At 54.0% G+C, this 18,644-nt stretch overlaps 41 non-coding genes across 41 annotated transcripts; all 41 read left to right on the plus strand.

Annotated features, from left to right (window-relative positions):
* Window positions 1-91: 91 nt before the first annotated feature.
* Trnah-gug lies at window positions 92-163 on the plus strand. Its single transcript has one exon. It is a non-coding gene; the product is annotated as a tRNA-His (tRNA).
* A 747-nt stretch (window positions 164-910) lies between these two features.
* Window positions 911-992, plus strand: Trnal-uag. Its single transcript has one exon. It is a non-coding gene; the product is annotated as a tRNA-Leu (tRNA).
* Window positions 993-1,072: 80 nt separating this feature from the next.
* On the plus strand, window positions 1,073-1,154 carry Trnal-cag. The gene has a single exon. It is a non-coding gene; the product is annotated as a tRNA-Leu (tRNA).
* A 283-nt stretch (window positions 1,155-1,437) lies between these two features.
* Trnae-cuc lies at window positions 1,438-1,509 on the plus strand. The gene has a single exon. It is a non-coding gene; the product is annotated as a tRNA-Glu (tRNA).
* Window positions 1,510-1,895: 386 nt separating this feature from the next.
* Trnah-gug lies at window positions 1,896-1,967 on the plus strand. The gene has a single exon. It is a non-coding gene; the product is annotated as a tRNA-His (tRNA).
* A 747-nt stretch (window positions 1,968-2,714) lies between these two features.
* On the plus strand, window positions 2,715-2,796 carry Trnal-uag. Its single transcript has one exon. It is a non-coding gene; the product is annotated as a tRNA-Leu (tRNA).
* Window positions 2,797-2,876: 80 nt separating this feature from the next.
* Trnal-cag lies at window positions 2,877-2,958 on the plus strand. Its single transcript has one exon. It is a non-coding gene; the product is annotated as a tRNA-Leu (tRNA).
* Window positions 2,959-3,241: 283 nt separating this feature from the next.
* Trnae-cuc lies at window positions 3,242-3,313 on the plus strand. The gene has a single exon. It is a non-coding gene; the product is annotated as a tRNA-Glu (tRNA).
* Window positions 3,314-3,699: 386 nt separating this feature from the next.
* Window positions 3,700-3,771, plus strand: Trnah-gug. Its single transcript has one exon. It is a non-coding gene; the product is annotated as a tRNA-His (tRNA).
* Window positions 3,772-4,518: 747 nt separating this feature from the next.
* On the plus strand, window positions 4,519-4,600 carry Trnal-uag. Its single transcript has one exon. It is a non-coding gene; the product is annotated as a tRNA-Leu (tRNA).
* An 80-nt stretch (window positions 4,601-4,680) lies between these two features.
* Window positions 4,681-4,762, plus strand: Trnal-cag. The gene has a single exon. It is a non-coding gene; the product is annotated as a tRNA-Leu (tRNA).
* Window positions 4,763-5,045: 283 nt separating this feature from the next.
* On the plus strand, window positions 5,046-5,117 carry Trnae-cuc. Its single transcript has one exon. It is a non-coding gene; the product is annotated as a tRNA-Glu (tRNA).
* A 386-nt stretch (window positions 5,118-5,503) lies between these two features.
* On the plus strand, window positions 5,504-5,575 carry Trnah-gug. Its single transcript has one exon. It is a non-coding gene; the product is annotated as a tRNA-His (tRNA).
* Window positions 5,576-6,322: 747 nt separating this feature from the next.
* Window positions 6,323-6,404, plus strand: Trnal-uag. The gene has a single exon. It is a non-coding gene; the product is annotated as a tRNA-Leu (tRNA).
* An 80-nt stretch (window positions 6,405-6,484) lies between these two features.
* On the plus strand, window positions 6,485-6,566 carry Trnal-cag. Its single transcript has one exon. It is a non-coding gene; the product is annotated as a tRNA-Leu (tRNA).
* A 283-nt stretch (window positions 6,567-6,849) lies between these two features.
* On the plus strand, window positions 6,850-6,921 carry Trnae-cuc. Its single transcript has one exon. It is a non-coding gene; the product is annotated as a tRNA-Glu (tRNA).
* Window positions 6,922-7,307: 386 nt separating this feature from the next.
* Trnah-gug lies at window positions 7,308-7,379 on the plus strand. Its single transcript has one exon. It is a non-coding gene; the product is annotated as a tRNA-His (tRNA).
* A 747-nt stretch (window positions 7,380-8,126) lies between these two features.
* Window positions 8,127-8,208, plus strand: Trnal-uag. Its single transcript has one exon. It is a non-coding gene; the product is annotated as a tRNA-Leu (tRNA).
* Window positions 8,209-8,288: 80 nt separating this feature from the next.
* Trnal-cag lies at window positions 8,289-8,370 on the plus strand. Its single transcript has one exon. It is a non-coding gene; the product is annotated as a tRNA-Leu (tRNA).
* Window positions 8,371-8,653: 283 nt separating this feature from the next.
* Window positions 8,654-8,725, plus strand: Trnae-cuc. The gene has a single exon. It is a non-coding gene; the product is annotated as a tRNA-Glu (tRNA).
* Window positions 8,726-9,111: 386 nt separating this feature from the next.
* Trnah-gug lies at window positions 9,112-9,183 on the plus strand. Its single transcript has one exon. It is a non-coding gene; the product is annotated as a tRNA-His (tRNA).
* Window positions 9,184-9,930: 747 nt separating this feature from the next.
* Trnal-uag lies at window positions 9,931-10,012 on the plus strand. The gene has a single exon. It is a non-coding gene; the product is annotated as a tRNA-Leu (tRNA).
* Window positions 10,013-10,092: 80 nt separating this feature from the next.
* On the plus strand, window positions 10,093-10,174 carry Trnal-cag. Its single transcript has one exon. It is a non-coding gene; the product is annotated as a tRNA-Leu (tRNA).
* A 283-nt stretch (window positions 10,175-10,457) lies between these two features.
* On the plus strand, window positions 10,458-10,529 carry Trnae-cuc. Its single transcript has one exon. It is a non-coding gene; the product is annotated as a tRNA-Glu (tRNA).
* A 386-nt stretch (window positions 10,530-10,915) lies between these two features.
* Trnah-gug lies at window positions 10,916-10,987 on the plus strand. Its single transcript has one exon. It is a non-coding gene; the product is annotated as a tRNA-His (tRNA).
* A 747-nt stretch (window positions 10,988-11,734) lies between these two features.
* On the plus strand, window positions 11,735-11,816 carry Trnal-uag. Its single transcript has one exon. It is a non-coding gene; the product is annotated as a tRNA-Leu (tRNA).
* An 80-nt stretch (window positions 11,817-11,896) lies between these two features.
* Trnal-cag lies at window positions 11,897-11,978 on the plus strand. Its single transcript has one exon. It is a non-coding gene; the product is annotated as a tRNA-Leu (tRNA).
* A 283-nt stretch (window positions 11,979-12,261) lies between these two features.
* Trnae-cuc lies at window positions 12,262-12,333 on the plus strand. The gene has a single exon. It is a non-coding gene; the product is annotated as a tRNA-Glu (tRNA).
* Window positions 12,334-12,719: 386 nt separating this feature from the next.
* Window positions 12,720-12,791, plus strand: Trnah-gug. The gene has a single exon. It is a non-coding gene; the product is annotated as a tRNA-His (tRNA).
* A 747-nt stretch (window positions 12,792-13,538) lies between these two features.
* Trnal-uag lies at window positions 13,539-13,620 on the plus strand. Its single transcript has one exon. It is a non-coding gene; the product is annotated as a tRNA-Leu (tRNA).
* An 80-nt stretch (window positions 13,621-13,700) lies between these two features.
* Window positions 13,701-13,782, plus strand: Trnal-cag. The gene has a single exon. It is a non-coding gene; the product is annotated as a tRNA-Leu (tRNA).
* Window positions 13,783-14,065: 283 nt separating this feature from the next.
* Window positions 14,066-14,137, plus strand: Trnae-cuc. Its single transcript has one exon. It is a non-coding gene; the product is annotated as a tRNA-Glu (tRNA).
* Window positions 14,138-14,523: 386 nt separating this feature from the next.
* Trnah-gug lies at window positions 14,524-14,595 on the plus strand. The gene has a single exon. It is a non-coding gene; the product is annotated as a tRNA-His (tRNA).
* A 747-nt stretch (window positions 14,596-15,342) lies between these two features.
* On the plus strand, window positions 15,343-15,424 carry Trnal-uag. The gene has a single exon. It is a non-coding gene; the product is annotated as a tRNA-Leu (tRNA).
* Window positions 15,425-15,504: 80 nt separating this feature from the next.
* On the plus strand, window positions 15,505-15,586 carry Trnal-cag. The gene has a single exon. It is a non-coding gene; the product is annotated as a tRNA-Leu (tRNA).
* Window positions 15,587-15,869: 283 nt separating this feature from the next.
* On the plus strand, window positions 15,870-15,941 carry Trnae-cuc. The gene has a single exon. It is a non-coding gene; the product is annotated as a tRNA-Glu (tRNA).
* A 386-nt stretch (window positions 15,942-16,327) lies between these two features.
* On the plus strand, window positions 16,328-16,399 carry Trnah-gug. Its single transcript has one exon. It is a non-coding gene; the product is annotated as a tRNA-His (tRNA).
* Window positions 16,400-17,145: 746 nt separating this feature from the next.
* On the plus strand, window positions 17,146-17,227 carry Trnal-uag. The gene has a single exon. It is a non-coding gene; the product is annotated as a tRNA-Leu (tRNA).
* A 79-nt stretch (window positions 17,228-17,306) lies between these two features.
* Trnal-cag lies at window positions 17,307-17,388 on the plus strand. Its single transcript has one exon. It is a non-coding gene; the product is annotated as a tRNA-Leu (tRNA).
* A 284-nt stretch (window positions 17,389-17,672) lies between these two features.
* Trnae-cuc lies at window positions 17,673-17,744 on the plus strand. The gene has a single exon. It is a non-coding gene; the product is annotated as a tRNA-Glu (tRNA).
* Window positions 17,745-18,130: 386 nt separating this feature from the next.
* Window positions 18,131-18,202, plus strand: Trnah-gug. Its single transcript has one exon. It is a non-coding gene; the product is annotated as a tRNA-His (tRNA).
* The last annotated feature ends 442 nt before the right edge of the window (window positions 18,203-18,644 follow it).

Consider the following 18,644-nt stretch of genomic DNA (forward strand, 5'->3'; position numbering starts at 1 on the left):
ACTGCTGTGGCGTACACCTTGGCCTAGGCTTTGCTGGGTATCGCCACTTGCATTCGAGCCAGCTGCCTTCGCGTGCGCCTCCGTGGCCATGGCCGTGATCGTCTAGTGGTTAGGACATTGCGTTGTGGCCGCAATAACCCAGGTTCGAATCCTGGTCACGGCAATTTTGAAAGTTTTGCCTTGCTGCCGTTGCAATGACGAGTACTCGAAATGACAGTACTCTGTTGATTTTTTCACTCGTGTTCCGCAGGCCGCAGTTTGCACTACCACTTCATCCCCAACACGTAATGTCGCCTCCCAGAGCGCAGACGTCCGCTGCTCTCTGTAGTCGAAAAGGGCAGTTGTTTGAAGTGCGATGGATGAGCAGCCAGTCCCAGCAGAACAGGAAGCTGTGGCGTGCACTGTTTGTACAAATGCTAGGAACACTGGCGCACCAAGCAGCGCATGTAGCGTGGCCGAGCGCTTTAAGGCGCTGGTTTAAGGCACCAGTATCTCTGTAGGCGCGGTTTCGAATCCCGTAGCTGCCGGCGGTTTTGCTGTGATCGCGTTAACCTGGCGCTTTTTCTTCAAGTGTAACCTCCTTGAGCTCACATATGTTTGATACATGGAGCATTCTAGCTCCGCCTGACAGTTACAGCTACGATACTTTAGTGGTTACGGAAGGCCCAGGTTCGAAACCTGGTCACGGTACGAAAACGTCTCTTGACGCTGTCTCCTTAACTGCGACAGCTACAGACAAGTGGCGTCGCTACCATACGGCGGGCACGGCTTTTTCTTGCTGTGGATGGCCTAAAGAGACGCTTCCAGTGGGAGAGCAGTGGAAATACATGGCACGGCGATTGCCAAGATAATTCCATTTCGAAGTGATCTTTGTAGTACAAAGGAAACGTTTTGCCGCTGCTGCCCCAACGGTAACGTGGCCGAGCGGTCTAAGGCGCTGGTTTTAGGCACCAGTCTCTTCGGAGGCGTGGGTTCGAATCCCACCGTTGCCACTTTTTACGTCTCATTTTTGTGCCGTTGCGGTGTGTTCTCGTGGAGTGGGACGCAGCTCTTGTGACGCGCGTGTTGTGTAGGTAGCGTGGCCGAGCGGTCTAAGGCGCTGGTTTCAGGCACCATTCTCTTCGGAGGCGTGGGTTCGAATCCCACAGCTGCCAAACGTGTAATGTTTCCTGTGTCGAAGGCAGATGCACTCATTGCCCGCAAAGGAAACAGCACAACAAGGCGTGAGCGTCTGCTTGGTGAATTGTCGTAGAACAGTGCGTGGTGCAACGACAGGATTTTCAGGCACCTTTTGCTCTCATCATTGCTGGCGTTCGTCTCCACGAAATGCGTCCGGAGCACGCCGTTCTATAACGCGAGAGAGTGGATTTTTTACAGTTGTCGTCAGTCAACCGTGGGTGGCTGCTGCGTTCGCTGGAAAGAGCACTGCCGTCGTTATCCGGTGTGGTCTAGTGGCTAGGATACCTGGCTCTCACCCAGGAGGCCCGGGTTCGATTCCCGGTACCGGAATTGCGCGTTTTTATTGCTCCTCTTATGCGACTTGTCTCGACTTTGCTCGACTGACGCTACGCTGACGCGTGCAGAAAGCTACGTTAAGTATGACTCGCGGCAACACCTGACGGCGAGAGAGATGCGGCGTCTATCCACTTGTTATCGAGCCACATACCGGTACCTGTAGTCAAGAGGCTTGGAGGACTGCAAGACATTGCCACGGAGGTGAATGCAGCTAACCACTGTAGTTAGTGTCCTGACAGCGCAGGCACGTTCATTTGCTCGTATACATGTGATGGAGACCGTGTCTGACACTGCTGTGGCGTACACCTTGGCCTAGGCTTTGCTGGGTATCGCCACTTGCATTCGAGCCAGCTGCCTTCGCGTGCGCCTCCGTGGCCATGGCCGTGATCGTCTAGTGGTTAGGACATTGCGTTGTGGCCGCAATAACCCAGGTTCGAATCCTGGTCACGGCAATTTTGAAAGTTTTGCCTTGCTGCCGTTGCAATGACGAGTACTCGAAATGACAGTACTCTGTTGATTTTTTCACTCGTGTTCCGCAGGCCGCAGTTTGCACTACCACTTCATCCCCAACACGTAATGTCGCCTCCCAGAGCGCAGACGTCCGCTGCTCTCTGTAGTCGAAAAGGGCAGTTGTTTGAAGTGCGATGGATGAGCAGCCAGTCCCAGCAGAACAGGAAGCTGTGGCGTGCACTGTTTGTACAAATGCTAGGAACACTGGCGCACCAAGCAGCGCATGTAGCGTGGCCGAGCGCTTTGAGGCGCTGGTTTAAGGCACCAGTATCTCTGTAGGCGCGGTTTCGAATCCCGTAGCTGCCGGCGGTTTTGCTGTGATCGCGTTAACCTGGCGCTTTTTCTTCAAGTGTAACCTCCTTGAGCTCACATATGTTTGATACATGGAGCATTCTAGCTCCGCCTGACAGTTACAGCTACGATACTTTAGTGGTTACGGAAGGCCCAGGTTCGAAACCTGGTCACGGTACGAAAACGTCTCTTGACGCTGTCTCCTTAACTGCGACAGCTACAGACAAGTGGCGTCGCTACCATACGGCGGGCACGGCTTTTTCTTGCTGTGGATGGCCTAAAGAGACGCTTCCAGTGGGAGAGCAGTGGAAATACATGGCACGGCGATTGCCAAGATAATTCCATTTCGAAGTGATCTTTGTAGTACAAAGGAAACGTTTTGCCGCTGCTGCCCCAACGGTAACGTGGCCGAGCGGTCTAAGGCGCTGGTTTTAGGCACCAGTCTCTTCGGAGGCGTGGGTTCGAATCCCACCGTTGCCACTTTTTACGTCTCATTTTTGTGCCGTTGCGGTGTGTTCTCGTGGAGTGGGACGCAGCTCTTGTGACGCGCGTGTTGTGTAGGTAGCGTGGCCGAGCGGTCTAAGGCGCTGGTTTCAGGCACCATTCTCTTCGGAGGCGTGGGTTCGAATCCCACAGCTGCCAAACGTGTAATGTTTCCTGTGTCGAAGGCAGATGCACTCATTGCCCGCAAAGGAAACAGCACAACAAGGCGTGAGCGTCTGCTTGGTGAATTGTCGTAGAACAGTGCGTGGTGCAACGACAGGATTTTCAGGCACCTTTTGCTCTCATCATTGCTGGCGTTCGTCTCCACGAAATGCGTCCGGAGCACGCCGTTCTATAACGCGAGAGAGTGGATTTTTTACAGTTGTCGTCAGTCAACCGTGGGTGGCTGCTGCGTTCGCTGGAAAGAGCACTGCCGTCGTTATCCGGTGTGGTCTAGTGGCTAGGATACCTGGCTCTCACCCAGGAGGCCCGGGTTCGATTCCCGGTACCGGAATTGCGCGTTTTTATTGCTCCTCTTATGCGACTTGTCTCGACTTTGCTCGACTGACGCTACGCTGACGCGTGCAGAAAGCTACGTTAAGTATGACTCGCGGCAACACCTGACGGCGAGAGAGATGCGGCGTCTATCCACTTGTTATCGAGCCACATACCGGTACCTGTAGTCAAGAGGCTTGGAGGACTGCAAGACATTGCCACGGAGGTGAATGCAGCTAACCACTGTAGTTAGTGTCCTGACAGCGCAGGCACGTTCATTTGCTCGTATACATGTGATGGAGACCGTGTCTGACACTGCTGTGGCGTACACCTTGGCCTAGGCTTTGCTGGGTATCGCCACTTGCATTCGAGCCAGCTGCCTTCGCGTGCGCCTCCGTGGCCATGGCCGTGATCGTCTAGTGGTTAGGACATTGCGTTGTGGCCGCAATAACCCAGGTTCGAATCCTGGTCACGGCAATTTTGAAAGTTTTGCCTTGCTGCCGTTGCAATGACGAGTACTCGAAATGACAGTACTCTGTTGATTTTTTCACTCGTGTTCCGCAGGCCGCAGTTTGCACTACCACTTCATCCCCAACACGTAATGTCGCCTCCCAGAGCGCAGACGTCCGCTGCTCTCTGTAGTCGAAAAGGGCAGTTGTTTGAAGTGCGATGGATGAGCAGCCAGTCCCAGCAGAACAGGAAGCTGTGGCGTGCACTGTTTGTACAAATGCTAGGAACACTGGCGCACCAAGCAGCGCATGTAGCGTGGCCGAGCGCTTTAAGGCGCTGGTTTAAGGCACCAGTATCTCTGTAGGCGCGGTTTCGAATCCCGTAGCTGCCGGCGGTTTTGCTGTGATCGCGTTAACCTGGCGCTTTTTCTTCAAGTGTAACCTCCTTGAGCTCACATATGTTTGATACATGGAGCATTCTAGCTCCGCCTGACAGTTACAGCTACGATACTTTAGTGGTTACGGAAGGCCCAGGTTCGAAACCTGGTCACGGTACGAAAACGTCTCTTGACGCTGTCTCCTTAACTGCGACAGCTACAGACAAGTGGCGTCGCTACCATACGGCGGGCACGGCTTTTTCTTGCTGTGGATGGCCTAAAGAGACGCTTCCAGTGGGAGAGCAGTGGAAATACATGGCACGGCGATTGCCAAGATACTTCCATTTCGAAGTGATCTTTGTAGTACAAAGGAAACGTTTTGCCGCTGCTGCCCCAACGGTAACGTGGCCGAGCGGTCTAAGGCGCTGGTTTTAGGCACCAGTCTCTTCGGAGGCGTGGGTTCGAATCCCACCGTTGCCACTTTTTACGTCTCATTTTTGTGCCGTTGCGGTGTGTTCTCGTGGAGTGGGACGCAGCTCTTGTGACGCGCGTGTTGTGTAGGTAGCGTGGCCGAGCGGTCTAAGGCGCTGGTTTCAGGCACCATTCTCTTCGGAGGCGTGGGTTCGAATCCCACAGCTGCCAAACGTGTAATGTTTCCTGTGTCGAAGGCAGATGCACTCATTGCCCGCAAAGGAAACAGCACAACAAGGCGTGAGCGTCTGCTTGGTGAATTGTCGTAGAACAGTGCGTGGTGCAACGACAGGATTTTCAGGCACCTTTTGCTCTCATCATTGCTGGCGTTCGTCTCCACGAAATGCGTCCGGAGCACGCCGTTCTATAACGCGAGAGAGTGGATTTTTTACAGTTGTCGTCAGTCAACCGTGGGTGGCTGCTGCGTTCGCTGGAAAGAGCACTGCCGTCGTTATCCGGTGTGGTCTAGTGGCTAGGATACCTGGCTCTCACCCAGGAGGCCCGGGTTCGATTCCCGGTACCGGAATTGCGCGTTTTTATTGCTCCTCTTATGCGACTTGTCTCGACTTTGCTCGACTGACGCTACGCTGACGCGTGCAGAAAGCTACGTTAAGTATGACTCGCGGCAACACCTGACGGCGAGAGAGATGCGGCGTCTATCCACTTGTTATCGAGCCACATACCGGTACCTGTAGTCAAGAGGCTTGGAGGACTGCAAGACATTGCCACGGAGGTGAATGCAGCTAACCACTGTAGTTAGTGTCCTGACAGCGCAGGCACGTTCATTTGCTCGTATACATGTGATGGAGACCGTGTCTGACACTGCTGTGGCGTACACCTTGGCCTAGGCTTTGCTGGGTATCGCCACTTGCATTCGAGCCAGCTGCCTTCGCGTGCGCCTCCGTGGCCATGGCCGTGATCGTCTAGTGGTTAGGACATTGCGTTGTGGCCGCAATAACCCAGGTTCGAATCCTGGTCACGGCAATTTTGAAAGTTTTGCCTTGCTGCCGTTGCAATGACGAGTACTCGAAATGACAGTACTCTGTTGATTTTTTCACTCGTGTTCCGCAGGCCGCAGTTTGCACTACCACTTCATCCCCAACACGTAATGTCGCCTCCCAGAGCGCAGACGTCCGCTGCTCTCTGTAGTCGAAAAGGGCAGTTGTTTGAAGTGCGATGGATGAGCAGCCAGTCCCAGCAGAACAGGAAGCTGTGGCGTGCACTGTTTGTACAAATGCTAGGAACACTGGCGCACCAAGCAGCGCATGTAGCGTGGCCGAGCGCTTTAAGGCGCTGGTTTAAGGCACCAGTATCTCTGTAGGCGCGGTTTCGAATCCCGTAGCTGCCGGCGGTTTTGCTGTGATCGCGTTAACCTGGCGCTTTTTCTTCAAGTGTAACCTCCTTGAGCTCACATATGTTTGATACATGGAGCATTCTAGCTCCGCCTGACAGTTACAGCTACGATACTTTAGTGGTTACGGAAGGCCCAGGTTCGAAACCTGGTCACGGTACGAAAACGTCTCTTGACGCTGTCTCCTTAACTGCGACAGCTACAGACAAGTGGCGTCGCTACCATACGGCGGGCACGGCTTTTTCTTGCTGTGGATGGCCTAAAGAGACGCTTCCAGTGGGAGAGCAGTGGAAATACATGGCACGGCGATTGCCAAGATAATTCCATTTCGAAGTGATCTTTGTAGTACAAAGGAAACGTTTTGCCGCTGCTGCCCCAACGGTAACGTGGCCGAGCGGTCTAAGGCGCTGGTTTTAGGCACCAGTCTCTTCGGAGGCGTGGGTTCGAATCCCACCGTTGCCACTTTTTACGTCTCATTTTTGTGCCGTTGCGGTGTGTTCTCGTGGAGTGGGACGCAGCTCTTGTGACGCGCGTGTTGTGTAGGTAGCGTGGCCGAGCGGTCTAAGGCGCTGGTTTCAGGCACCATTCTCTTCGGAGGCGTGGGTTCGAATCCCACAGCTGCCAAACGTGTAATGTTTCCTGTGTCGAAGGCAGATGCACTCATTGCCCGCAAAGGAAACAGCACAACAAGGCGTGAGCGTCTGCTTGGTGAATTGTCGTAGAACAGTGCGTGGTGCAACGACAGGATTTTCAGGCACCTTTTGCTCTCATCATTGCTGGCGTTCGTCTCCACGAAATGCGTCCGGAGCACGCCGTTCTATAACGCGAGAGAGTGGATTTTTTACAGTTGTCGTCAGTCAACCGTGGGTGGCTGCTGCGTTCGCTGGAAAGAGCACTGCCGTCGTTATCCGGTGTGGTCTAGTGGCTAGGATACCTGGCTCTCACCCAGGAGGCCCGGGTTCGATTCCCGGTACCGGAATTGCGCGTTTTTATTGCTCCTCTTATGCGACTTGTCTCGACTTTGCTCGACTGACGCTACGCTGACGCGTGCAGAAAGCTACGTTAAGTATGACTCGCGGCAACACCTGACGGCGAGAGAGATGCGGCGTCTATCCACTTGTTATCGAGCCACATACCGGTACCTGTAGTCAAGAGGCTTGGAGGACTGCAAGACATTGCCACGGAGGTGAATGCAGCTAACCACTGTAGTTAGTGTCCTGACAGCGCAGGCACGTTCATTTGCTCGTATACATGTGATGGAGACCGTGTCTGACACTGCTGTGGCGTACACCTTGGCCTAGGCTTTGCTGGGTATCGCCACTTGCATTCGAGCCAGCTGCCTTCGCGTGCGCCTCCGTGGCCATGGCCGTGATCGTCTAGTGGTTAGGACATTGCGTTGTGGCCGCAATAACCCAGGTTCGAATCCTGGTCACGGCAATTTTGAAAGTTTTGCCTTGCTGCCGTTGCAATGACGAGTACTCGAAATGACAGTACTCTGTTGATTTTTTCACTCGTGTTCCGCAGGCCGCAGTTTGCACTACCACTTCATCCCCAACACGTAATGTCGCCTCCCAGAGCGCAGACGTCCGCTGCTCTCTGTAGTCGAAAAGGGCAGTTGTTTGAAGTGCGATGGATGAGCAGCCAGTCCCAGCAGAACAGGAAGCTGTGGCGTGCACTGTTTGTACAAATGCTAGGAACACTGGCGCACCAAGCAGCGCATGTAGCGTGGCCGAGCGCTTTAAGGCGCTGGTTTAAGGCACCAGTATCTCTGTAGGCGCGGTTTCGAATCCCGTAGCTGCCGGCGGTTTTGCTGTGATCGCGTTAACCTGGCGCTTTTTCTTCAAGTGTAACCTCCTTGAGCTCACATATGTTTGATACATGGAGCATTCTAGCTCCGCCTGACAGTTACAGCTACGATACTTTAGTGGTTACGGAAGGCCCAGGTTCGAAACCTGGTCACGGTACGAAAACGTCTCTTGACGCTGTCTCCTTAACTGCGACAGCTACAGACAAGTGGCGTCGCTACCATACGGCGGGCACGGCTTTTTCTTGCTGTGGATGGCCTAAAGAGACGCTTCCAGTGGGAGAGCAGTGGAAATACATGGCACGGCGATTGCCAAGATACTTCCATTTCGAAGTGATCTTTGTAGTACAAAGGAAACGTTTTGCCGCTGCTGCCCCAACGGTAACGTGGCCGAGCGGTCTAAGGCGCTGGTTTTAGGCACCAGTCTCTTCGGAGGCGTGGGTTCGAATCCCACCGTTGCCACTTTTTACGTCTCATTTTTGTGCCGTTGCGGTGTGTTCTCGTGGAGTGGGACGCAGCTCTTGTGACGCGCGTGTTGTGTAGGTAGCGTGGCCGAGCGGTCTAAGGCGCTGGTTTCAGGCACCATTCTCTTCGGAGGCGTGGGTTCGAATCCCACAGCTGCCAAACGTGTAATGTTTCCTGTGTCGAAGGCAGATGCACTCATTGCCCGCAAAGGAAACAGCACAACAAGGCGTGAGCGTCTGCTTGGTGAATTGTCGTAGAACAGTGCGTGGTGCAACGACAGGATTTTCAGGCACCTTTTGCTCTCATCATTGCTGGCGTTCGTCTCCACGAAATGCGTCCGGAGCACGCCGTTCTATAACGCGAGAGAGTGGATTTTTTACAGTTGTCGTCAGTCAACCGTGGGTGGCTGCTGCGTTCGCTGGAAAGAGCACTGCCGTCGTTATCCGGTGTGGTCTAGTGGCTAGGATACCTGGCTCTCACCCAGGAGGCCCGGGTTCGATTCCCGGTACCGGAATTGCGCGTTTTTATTGCTCCTCTTATGCGACTTGTCTCGACTTTGCTCGACTGACGCTACGCTGACGCGTGCAGAAAGCTACGTTAAGTATGACTCGCGGCAACACCTGACGGCGAGAGAGATGCGGCGTCTATCCACTTGTTATCGAGCCACATACCGGTACCTGTAGTCAAGAGGCTTGGAGGACTGCAAGACATTGCCACGGAGGTGAATGCAGCTAACCACTGTAGTTAGTGTCCTGACAGCGCAGGCACGTTCATTTGCTCGTATACATGTGATGGAGACCGTGTCTGACACTGCTGTGGCGTACACCTTGGCCTAGGCTTTGCTGGGTATCGCCACTTGCATTCGAGCCAGCTGCCTTCGCGTGCGCCTCCGTGGCCATGGCCGTGATCGTCTAGTGGTTAGGACATTGCGTTGTGGCCGCAATAACCCAGGTTCGAATCCTGGTCACGGCAATTTTGAAAGTTTTGCCTTGCTGCCGTTGCAATGACGAGTACTCGAAATGACAGTACTCTGTTGATTTTTTCACTCGTGTTCCGCAGGCCGCAGTTTGCACTACCACTTCATCCCCAACACGTAATGTCGCCTCCCAGAGCGCAGACGTCCGCTGCTCTCTGTAGTCGAAAAGGGCAGTTGTTTGAAGTGCGATGGATGAGCAGCCAGTCCCAGCAGAACAGGAAGCTGTGGCGTGCACTGTTTGTACAAATGCTAGGAACACTGGCGCACCAAGCAGCGCATGTAGCGTGGCCGAGCGCTTTAAGGCGCTGGTTTAAGGCACCAGTATCTCTGTAGGCGCGGTTTCGAATCCCGTAGCTGCCGGCGGTTTTGCTGTGATCGCGTTAACCTGGCGCTTTTTCTTCAAGTGTAACCTCCTTGAGCTCACATATGTTTGATACATGGAGCATTCTAGCTCCGCCTGACAGTTACAGCTACGATACTTTAGTGGTTACGGAAGGCCCAGGTTCGAAACCTGGTCACGGTACGAAAACGTCTCTTGACGCTGTCTCCTTAACTGCGACAGCTACAGACAAGTGGCGTCGCTACCATACGGCGGGCACGGCTTTTTCTTGCTGTGGATGGCCTAAAGAGACGCTTCCAGTGGGAGAGCAGTGGAAATACATGGCACGGCGATTGCCAAGATACTTCCATTTCGAAGTGATCTTTGTAGTACAAAGGAAACGTTTTGCCGCTGCTGCCCCAACGGTAACGTGGCCGAGCGGTCTAAGGCGCTGGTTTTAGGCACCAGTCTCTTCGGAGGCGTGGGTTCGAATCCCACCGTTGCCACTTTTTACGTCTCATTTTTGTGCCGTTGCGGTGTGTTCTCGTGGAGTGGGACGCAGCTCTTGTGACGCGCGTGTTGTGTAGGTAGCGTGGCCGAGCGGTCTAAGGCGCTGGTTTCAGGCACCATTCTCTTCGGAGGCGTGGGTTCGAATCCCACAGCTGCCAAACGTGTAATGTTTCCTGTGTCGAAGGCAGATGCACTCATTGCCCGCAAAGGAAACAGCACAACAAGGCGTGAGCGTCTGCTTGGTGAATTGTCGTAGAACAGTGCGTGGTGCAACGACAGGATTTTCAGGCACCTTTTGCTCTCATCATTGCTGGCGTTCGTCTCCACGAAATGCGTCCGGAGCACGCCGTTCTATAACGCGAGAGAGTGGATTTTTTACAGTTGTCGTCAGTCAACCGTGGGTGGCTGCTGCGTTCGCTGGAAAGAGCACTGCCGTCGTTATCCGGTGTGGTCTAGTGGCTAGGATACCTGGCTCTCACCCAGGAGGCCCGGGTTCGATTCCCGGTACCGGAATTGCGCGTTTTTATTGCTCCTCTTATGCGACTTGTCTCGACTTTGCTCGACTGACGCTACGCTGACGCGTGCAGAAAGCTACGTTAAGTATGACTCGCGGCAACACCTGACGGCGAGAGAGATGCGGCGTCTATCCACTTGTTATCGAGCCACATACCGGTACCTGTAGTCAAGAGGCTTGGAGGACTGCAAGACATTGCCACGGAGGTGAATGCAGCTAACCACTGTAGTTAGTGTCCTGACAGCGCAGGCACGTTCATTTGCTCGTATACATGTGATGGAGACCGTGTCTGACACTGCTGTGGCGTACACCTTGGCCTAGGCTTTGCTGGGTATCGCCACTTGCATTCGAGCCAGCTGCCTTCGCGTGCGCCTCCGTGGCCATGGCCGTGATCGTCTAGTGGTTAGGACATTGCGTTGTGGCCGCAATAACCCAGGTTCGAATCCTGGTCACGGCAATTTTGAAAGTTTTGCCTTGCTGCCGTTGCAATGACGAGTACTCGAAATGACAGTACTCTGTTGATTTTTTCACTCGTGTTCCGCAGGCCGCAGTTTGCACTACCACTTCATCCCCAACACGTAATGTCGCCTCCCAGAGCGCAGACGTCCGCTGCTCTCTGTAGTCGAAAAGGGCAGTTGTTTGAAGTGCGATGGATGAGCAGCCAGTCCCAGCAGAACAGGAAGCTGTGGCGTGCACTGTTTGTACAAATGCTAGGAACACTGGCGCACCAAGCAGCGCATGTAGCGTGGCCGAGCGCTTTAAGGCGCTGGTTTAAGGCACCAGTATCTCTGTAGGCGCGGTTTCGAATCCCGTAGCTGCCGGCGGTTTTGCTGTGATCGCGTTAACCTGGCGCTTTTTCTTCAAGTGTAACCTCCTTGAGCTCACATATGTTTGATACATGGAGCATTCTAGCTCCGCCTGACAGTTACAGCTACGATACTTTAGTGGTTACGGAAGGCCCAGGTTCGAAACCTGGTCACGGTACGAAAACGTCTCTTGACGCTGTCTCCTTAACTGCGACAGCTACAGACAAGTGGCGTCGCTACCATACGGCGGGCACGGCTTTTTCTTGCTGTGGATGGCCTAAAGAGACGCTTCCAGTGGGAGAGCAGTGGAAATACATGGCACGGCGATTGCCAAGATACTTCCATTTCGAAGTGATCTTTGTAGTACAAAGGAAACGTTTTGCCGCTGCTGCCCCAACGGTAACGTGGCCGAGCGGTCTAAGGCGCTGGTTTTAGGCACCAGTCTCTTCGGAGGCGTGGGTTCGAATCCCACCGTTGCCACTTTTTACGTCTCATTTTTGTGCCGTTGCGGTGTGTTCTCGTGGAGTGGGACGCAGCTCTTGTGACGCGCGTGTTGTGTAGGTAGCGTGGCCGAGCGGTCTAAGGCGCTGGTTTCAGGCACCATTCTCTTCGGAGGCGTGGGTTCGAATCCCACAGCTGCCAAACGTGTAATGTTTCCTGTGTCGAAGGCAGATGCACTCATTGCCCGCAAAGGAAACAGCACAACAAGGCGTGAGCGTCTGCTTGGTGAATTGTCGTAGAACAGTGCGTGGTGCAACGACAGGATTTTCAGGCACCTTTTGCTCTCATCATTGCTGGCGTTCGTCTCCACGAAATGCGTCCGGAGCACGCCGTTCTATAACGCGAGAGAGTGGATTTTTTACAGTTGTCGTCAGTCAACCGTGGGTGGCTGCTGCGTTCGCTGGAAAGAGCACTGCCGTCGTTATCCGGTGTGGTCTAGTGGCTAGGATACCTGGCTCTCACCCAGGAGGCCCGGGTTCGATTCCCGGTACCGGAATTGCGCGTTTTTATTGCTCCTCTTATGCGACTTGTCTCGACTTTGCTCGACTGACGCTACGCTGACGCGTGCAGAAAGCTACGTTAAGTATGACTCGCGGCAACACCTGACGGCGAGAGAGATGCGGCGTCTATCCACTTGTTATCGAGCCACATACCGGTACCTGTAGTCAAGAGGCTTGGAGGACTGCAAGACATTGCCACGGAGGTGAATGCAGCTAACCACTGTAGTTAGTGTCCTGACAGCGCAGGCACGTTCATTTGCTCGTATACATGTGATGGAGACCGTGTCTGACACTGCTGTGGCGTACACCTTGGCCTAGGCTTTGCTGGGTATCGCCACTTGCATTCGAGCCAGCTGCCTTCGCGTGCGCCTCCGTGGCCATGGCCGTGATCGTCTAGTGGTTAGGACATTGCGTTGTGGCCGCAATAACCCAGGTTCGAATCCTGGTCACGGCAATTTTGAAAGTTTTGCCTTGCTGCCGTTGCAATGACGAGTACTCGAAATGACAGTACTCTGTTGATTTTTTCACTCGTGTTCCGCAGGCCGCAGTTTGCACTACCACTTCATCCCCAACACGTAATGTCGCCTCCCAGAGCGCAGACGTCCGCTGCTCTCTGTAGTCGAAAAGGGCAGTTGTTTGAAGTGCGATGGATGAGCAGCCAGTCCCAGCAGAACAGGAAGCTGTGGCGTGCACTGTTTGTACAAATGCTAGGAACACTGGCGCACCAAGCAGCGCATGTAGCGTGGCCGAGCGCTTTAAGGCGCTGGTTTAAGGCACCAGTATCTCTGTAGGCGCGGTTTCGAATCCCGTAGCTGCCGGCGGTTTTGCTGTGATCGCGTTAACCTGGCGCTTTTTCTTCAAGTGTAACCTCCTTGAGCTCACATATGTTTGATACATGGAGCATTCTAGCTCCGCCTGACAGTTACAGCTACGATACTTTAGTGGTTACGGAAGGCCCAGGTTCGAAACCTGGTCACGGTACGAAAACGTCTCTTGACGCTGTCTCCTTAACTGCGACAGCTACAGACAAGTGGCGTCGCTACCATACGGCGGGCACGGCTTTTTCTTGCTGTGGATGGCCTAAAGAGACGCTTCCAGTGGGAGAGCAGTGGAAATACATGGCACGGCGATTGCCAAGATACTTCCATTTCGAAGTGATCTTTGTAGTACAAAGGAAACGTTTTGCCGCTGCTGCCCCAACGGTAACGTGGCCGAGCGGTCTAAGGCGCTGGTTTTAGGCACCAGTCTCTTCGGAGGCGTGGGTTCGAATCCCACCGTTGCCACTTTTTACGTCTCATTTTTGTGCCGTTGCGGTGTGTTCTCGTGGAGTGGGACGCAGCTCTTGTGACGCGCGTGTTGTGTAGGTAGCGTGGCCGAGCGGTCTAAGGCGCTGGTTTCAGGCACCATTCTCTTCGGAGGCGTGGGTTCGAATCCCACAGCTGCCAAACGTGTAATGTTTCCTGTGTCGAAGGCAGATGCACTCATTGCCCGCAAAGGAAACAGCACAACAAGGCGTGAGCGTCTGCTTGGTGAATTGTCGTAGAACAGTGCGTGGTGCAACGACAGGATTTTCAGGCACCTTTTGCTCTCATCATTGCTGGCGTTCGTCTCCACGAAATGCGTCCGGAGCACGCCGTTCTATAACGCGAGAGAGTGGATTTTTTACAGTTGTCGTCAGTCAACCGTGGGTGGCTGCTGCGTTCGCTGGAAAGAGCACTGCCGTCGTTATCCGGTGTGGTCTAGTGGCTAGGATACCTGGCTCTCACCCAGGAGGCCCGGGTTCGATTCCCGGTACCGGAATTGCGCGTTTTTATTGCTCCTCTTATGCGACTTGTCTCGACTTTGCTCGACTGACGCTACGCTGACGCGTGCAGAAAGCTACGTTAAGTATGACTCGCGGCAACACCTGACGGCGAGAGAGATGCGGCGTCTATCCACTTGTTATCGAGCCACATACCGGTACCTGTAGTCAAGAGGCTTGGAGGACTGCAAGACATTGCCACGGAGGTGAATGCAGCTAACCACTGTAGTTAGTGTCCTGACAGCGCAGGCACGTTCATTTGCTCGTATACATGTGATGGAGACCGTGTCTGACACTGCTGTGGCGTACACCTTGGCCTAGGCTTTGCTGGGTATCGCCACTTGCATTCGAGCCAGCTGCCTTCGCGTGCGCCTCCGTGGCCATGGCCGTGATCGTCTAGTGGTTAGGACATTGCGTTGTGGCCGCAATAACCCAGGTTCGAATCCTGGTCACGGCAATTTTGAAAGTTTTGCCTTGCTGCCGTTGCAATGACGAGTACTCGAAATGACAGTACTCTGTTGATTTTTTCACTCGTGTTCCGCAGGCCGCAGTTTGCACTACCACTTCATCCCCAACACGTAATGTCGCCTCCCAGAGCGCAGACGTCCGCTGCTCTCTGTAGTCGAAAAGGGCAGTTGTTTGAAGTGCGATGGATGAGCAGCCAGTCCCAGCAGAACAGGAAGCTGTGGCGTGCACTGTTTGTACAAATGCTAGGAACACTGGCGCACCAAGCAGCGCATGTAGCGTGGCCGAGCGCTTTAAGGCGCTGGTTTAAGGCACCAGTATCTCTGTAGGCGCGGTTTCGAATCCCGTAGCTGCCGGCGGTTTTGCTGTGATCGCGTTAACCTGGCGCTTTTTCTTCAAGTGTAACCTCCTTGAGCTCACATATGTTTGATACATGGAGCATTCTAGCTCCGCCTGACAGTTACAGCTACGATACTTTAGTGGTTACGGAAGGCCCAGGTTCGAAACCTGGTCACGGTACGAAAACGTCTCTTGACGCTGTCTCCTTAACTGCGACAGCTACAGACAAGTGGCGTCGCTACCATACGGCGGGCACGGCTTTTTCTTGCTGTGGATGGCCTAAAGAGACGCTTCCAGTGGGAGAGCAGTGGAAATACATGGCACGGCGATTGCCAAGATACTTCCATTTCGAAGTGATCTTTGTAGTACAAAGGAAACGTTTTGCCGCTGCTGCCCCAACGGTAACGTGGCCGAGCGGTCTAAGGCGCTGGTTTTAGGCACCAGTCTCTTCGGAGGCGTGGGTTCGAATCCCACCGTTGCCACTTTTTACGTCTCATTTTTGTGCCGTTGCGGTGTGTTCTCGTGGAGTGGGACGCAGCTCTTGTGACGCGCGTGTTGTGTAGGTAGCGTGGCCGAGCGGTCTAAGGCGCTGGTTTCAGGCACCATTCTCTTCGGAGGCGTGGGTTCGAATCCCACAGCTGCCAAACGTGTAATGTTTCCTGTGTCGAAGGCAGATGCACTCATTGCCCGCAAAGGAAACAGCACAACAAGGCGTGAGCGTCTGCTTGGTGAATTGTCGTAGAACAGTGCGTGGTGCAACGACAGGATTTTCAGGCACCTTTTGCTCTCATCATTGCTGGCGTTCGTCTCCACGAAATGCGTCCGGAGCACGCCGTTCTATAACGCGAGAGAGTGGATTTTTTACAGTTGTCGTCAGTCAACCGTGGGTGGCTGCTGCGTTCGCTGGAAAGAGCACTGCCGTCGTTATCCGGTGTGGTCTAGTGGCTAGGATACCTGGCTCTCACCCAGGAGGCCCGGGTTCGATTCCCGGTACCGGAATTGCGCGTTTTTATTGCTCCTCTTATGCGACTTGTCTCGACTTTGCTCGACTGACGCTACGCTGACGCGTGCAGAAAGCTACGTTAAGTATGACTCGCGGCAACACCTGACGGCGAGAGAGATGCGGCGTCTATCCACTTGTTATCGAGCCACATACCGGTACCTGTAGTCAAGAGGCTTGGAGGACTGCAAGACATTGCCACGGAGGTGAATGCAGCTAACCACTGTAGTTAGTGTCCTGACAGCGCAGGCACGTTCATTTGCTCGTATACATGTGATGGAGACCGTGTCTGACACTGCTGTGGCGTACACCTTGGCCTAGGCTTTGCTGGGTATCGCCACTTGCATTCGAGCCAGCTGCCTTCGCGTGCGCCTCCGTGGCCATGGCCGTGATCGTCTAGTGGTTAGGACATTGCGTTGTGGCCGCAATAACCCAGGTTCGAATCCTGGTCACGGCAATTTTGAAAGTTTTGCCTTGCTGCCGTTGCAATGACGAGTACTCGAAATGACAGTACTCTGTTGATTTTTTCACTCGTGTTCCGCAGGCCGCAGTTTGCACTACCACTTCATCCCCAACACGTAATGTCGCCTCCCAGAGCGCAGACGTCCGCTGCTCTCTGTAGTCGAAAAGGGCAGTTGTTTGAAGTGCGATGGATGAGCAGCCAGTCCCAGCAGAACAGGAAGCTGTGGCGTGCACTGTTTGTACAAATGCTAGGAACACTGGCGCACCAAGCAGCGCATGTAGCGTGGCCGAGCGCTTTAAGGCGCTGGTTTAAGGCACCAGTATCTCTGTAGGCGCGGTTTCGAATCCCGTAGCTGCCGGCGGTTTTGCTGTGATCGCGTTAACCTGGCGCTTTTTCTTCAAGTGTAACCTCCTTGAGCTCACATATGTTTGATACATGGAGCATTCTAGCTCCGCCTGACAGTTACAGCTACGATACTTTAGTGGTTACGGAAGGCCCAGGTTCGAACCTGGTCACGGTACGAAAACGTCTCTTGACGCTGTCTCCTTAACTGCGACAGCTACAGACAAGTGGCGTCGCTACCATACGGCGGGCACGGCTTTTTCTTGCTGTGGATGGCCTAAAGAGACGCTTCCAGTGGGAGAGCAGTGGAAATACATGGCACGGCGATTGCCAAGATACTTCCATTTCGAAGTGATCTTTGTAGTACAAAGGAAACGTTTTGCCGCTGCTGCCCCAACGGTAACGTGGCCGAGCGGTCTAAGGCGCTGGTTTTAGGCACCAGTCTCTTCGGAGGCGTGGGTTCGAATCCCACCGTTGCCACTTTTTACGTCTCATTTTGTGCCGTTGCGGTGTGTTCTCGTGGAGTGGGACGCAGCTCTTGTGACGCGCGTGTTGTGTAGGTAGCGTGGCCGAGCGGTCTAAGGCGCTGGTTTCAGGCACCATTCTCTTCGGAGGCGTGGGTTCGAATCCCACAGCTGCCAAACGTGTAATGTTTCCTGTGTCGAAGGCAGATGCACTCATTGCCCGCAAAGGAAACAGCACAACAAGGCGTGAGCGTCTGCTTGGTGAATTGTCGTAGAACAGTGCGTGGTGCAACGACAGGATTTTCAGGCACCTTTTGCTCTCATCATTGCTGGCGTTCGTCTCCACGAAATGCGTCCGGAGCACGCCGTTCTATAACGCGAGAGAGTGGATTTTTTTACAGTTGTCGTCAGTCAACCGTGGGTGGCTGCTGCGTTCGCTGGAAAGAGCACTGCCGTCGTTATCCGGTGTGGTCTAGTGGCTAGGATACCTGGCTCTCACCCAGGAGGCCCGGGTTCGATTCCCGGTACCGGAATTGCGCGTTTTTATTGCTCCTCTTATGCGACTTGTCTCGACTTTGCTCGACTGACGCTACGCTGACGCGTGCAGAAAGCTACGTTAAGTATGACTCGCGGCAACACCTGACGGCGAGAGAGATGCGGCGTCTATCCACTTGTTATCGAGCCACATACCGGTACCTGTAGTCAAGAGGCTTGGAGGACTGCAAGACATTGCCACGGAGGTGAATGCAGCTAACCACTGTAGTTAGTGTCCTGACAGCGCAGGCACGTTCATTTGCTCGTATACATGTGATGGAGACCGTGTCTGACACTGCTGTGGCGTACACCTTGGCCTAGGCTTTGCTGGGTATCGCCACTTGCATTCGAGCCAGCTGCCTTCGCGTGCGCCTCCGTGGCCATGGCCGTGATCGTCTAGTGGTTAGGACATTGCGTTGTGGCCGCAATAACCCAGGTTCGAATCCTGGTCACGGCAATTTTGAAAGTTTTGCCTTGCTGCCGTTGCAATGACGAGTACTCGAAATGACAGTACTCTGTTGATTTTTTCACTCGTGTTCCGCAGGCCGCAGTTTGCACTACCACTTCATCCCCAACACGTAATGTCGCCTCCCAGAGCGCAGACGTCCGCTGCTCTCTGTAGTCGAAAAGGGCAGTTGTTTGAAGTGCGATGGATGAGCAGCCAGTCCCAGCAGAACAGGAAGCTGTGGCGTGCACTGTTTGTACAAATGCTAGGAACACTGGCGCACCAAGCAGCGCATGTAGCGTGGCCGAGCGCTTTAAGGCGCTGGTTTAAGGCACCAGTATCTCTGTAGGCGCGGTTCGAATCCCGTAGCTGCCGGCGGTTTTGCTGTGATCGCGTTAACCTGGCGCTTTTTCTTCAAGTGTAACCTCCTTGAGCTCACATATGTTTGATACAT

The sequence above is a fragment of the Schistocerca americana genome, unplaced genomic scaffold (assembly GCF_021461395.2).
Source record: "Schistocerca americana isolate TAMUIC-IGC-003095 unplaced genomic scaffold, iqSchAmer2.1 HiC_scaffold_999, whole genome shotgun sequence".
Taxonomy (NCBI): Eukaryota; Metazoa; Arthropoda; class Insecta; order Orthoptera; family Acrididae; genus Schistocerca; species Schistocerca americana.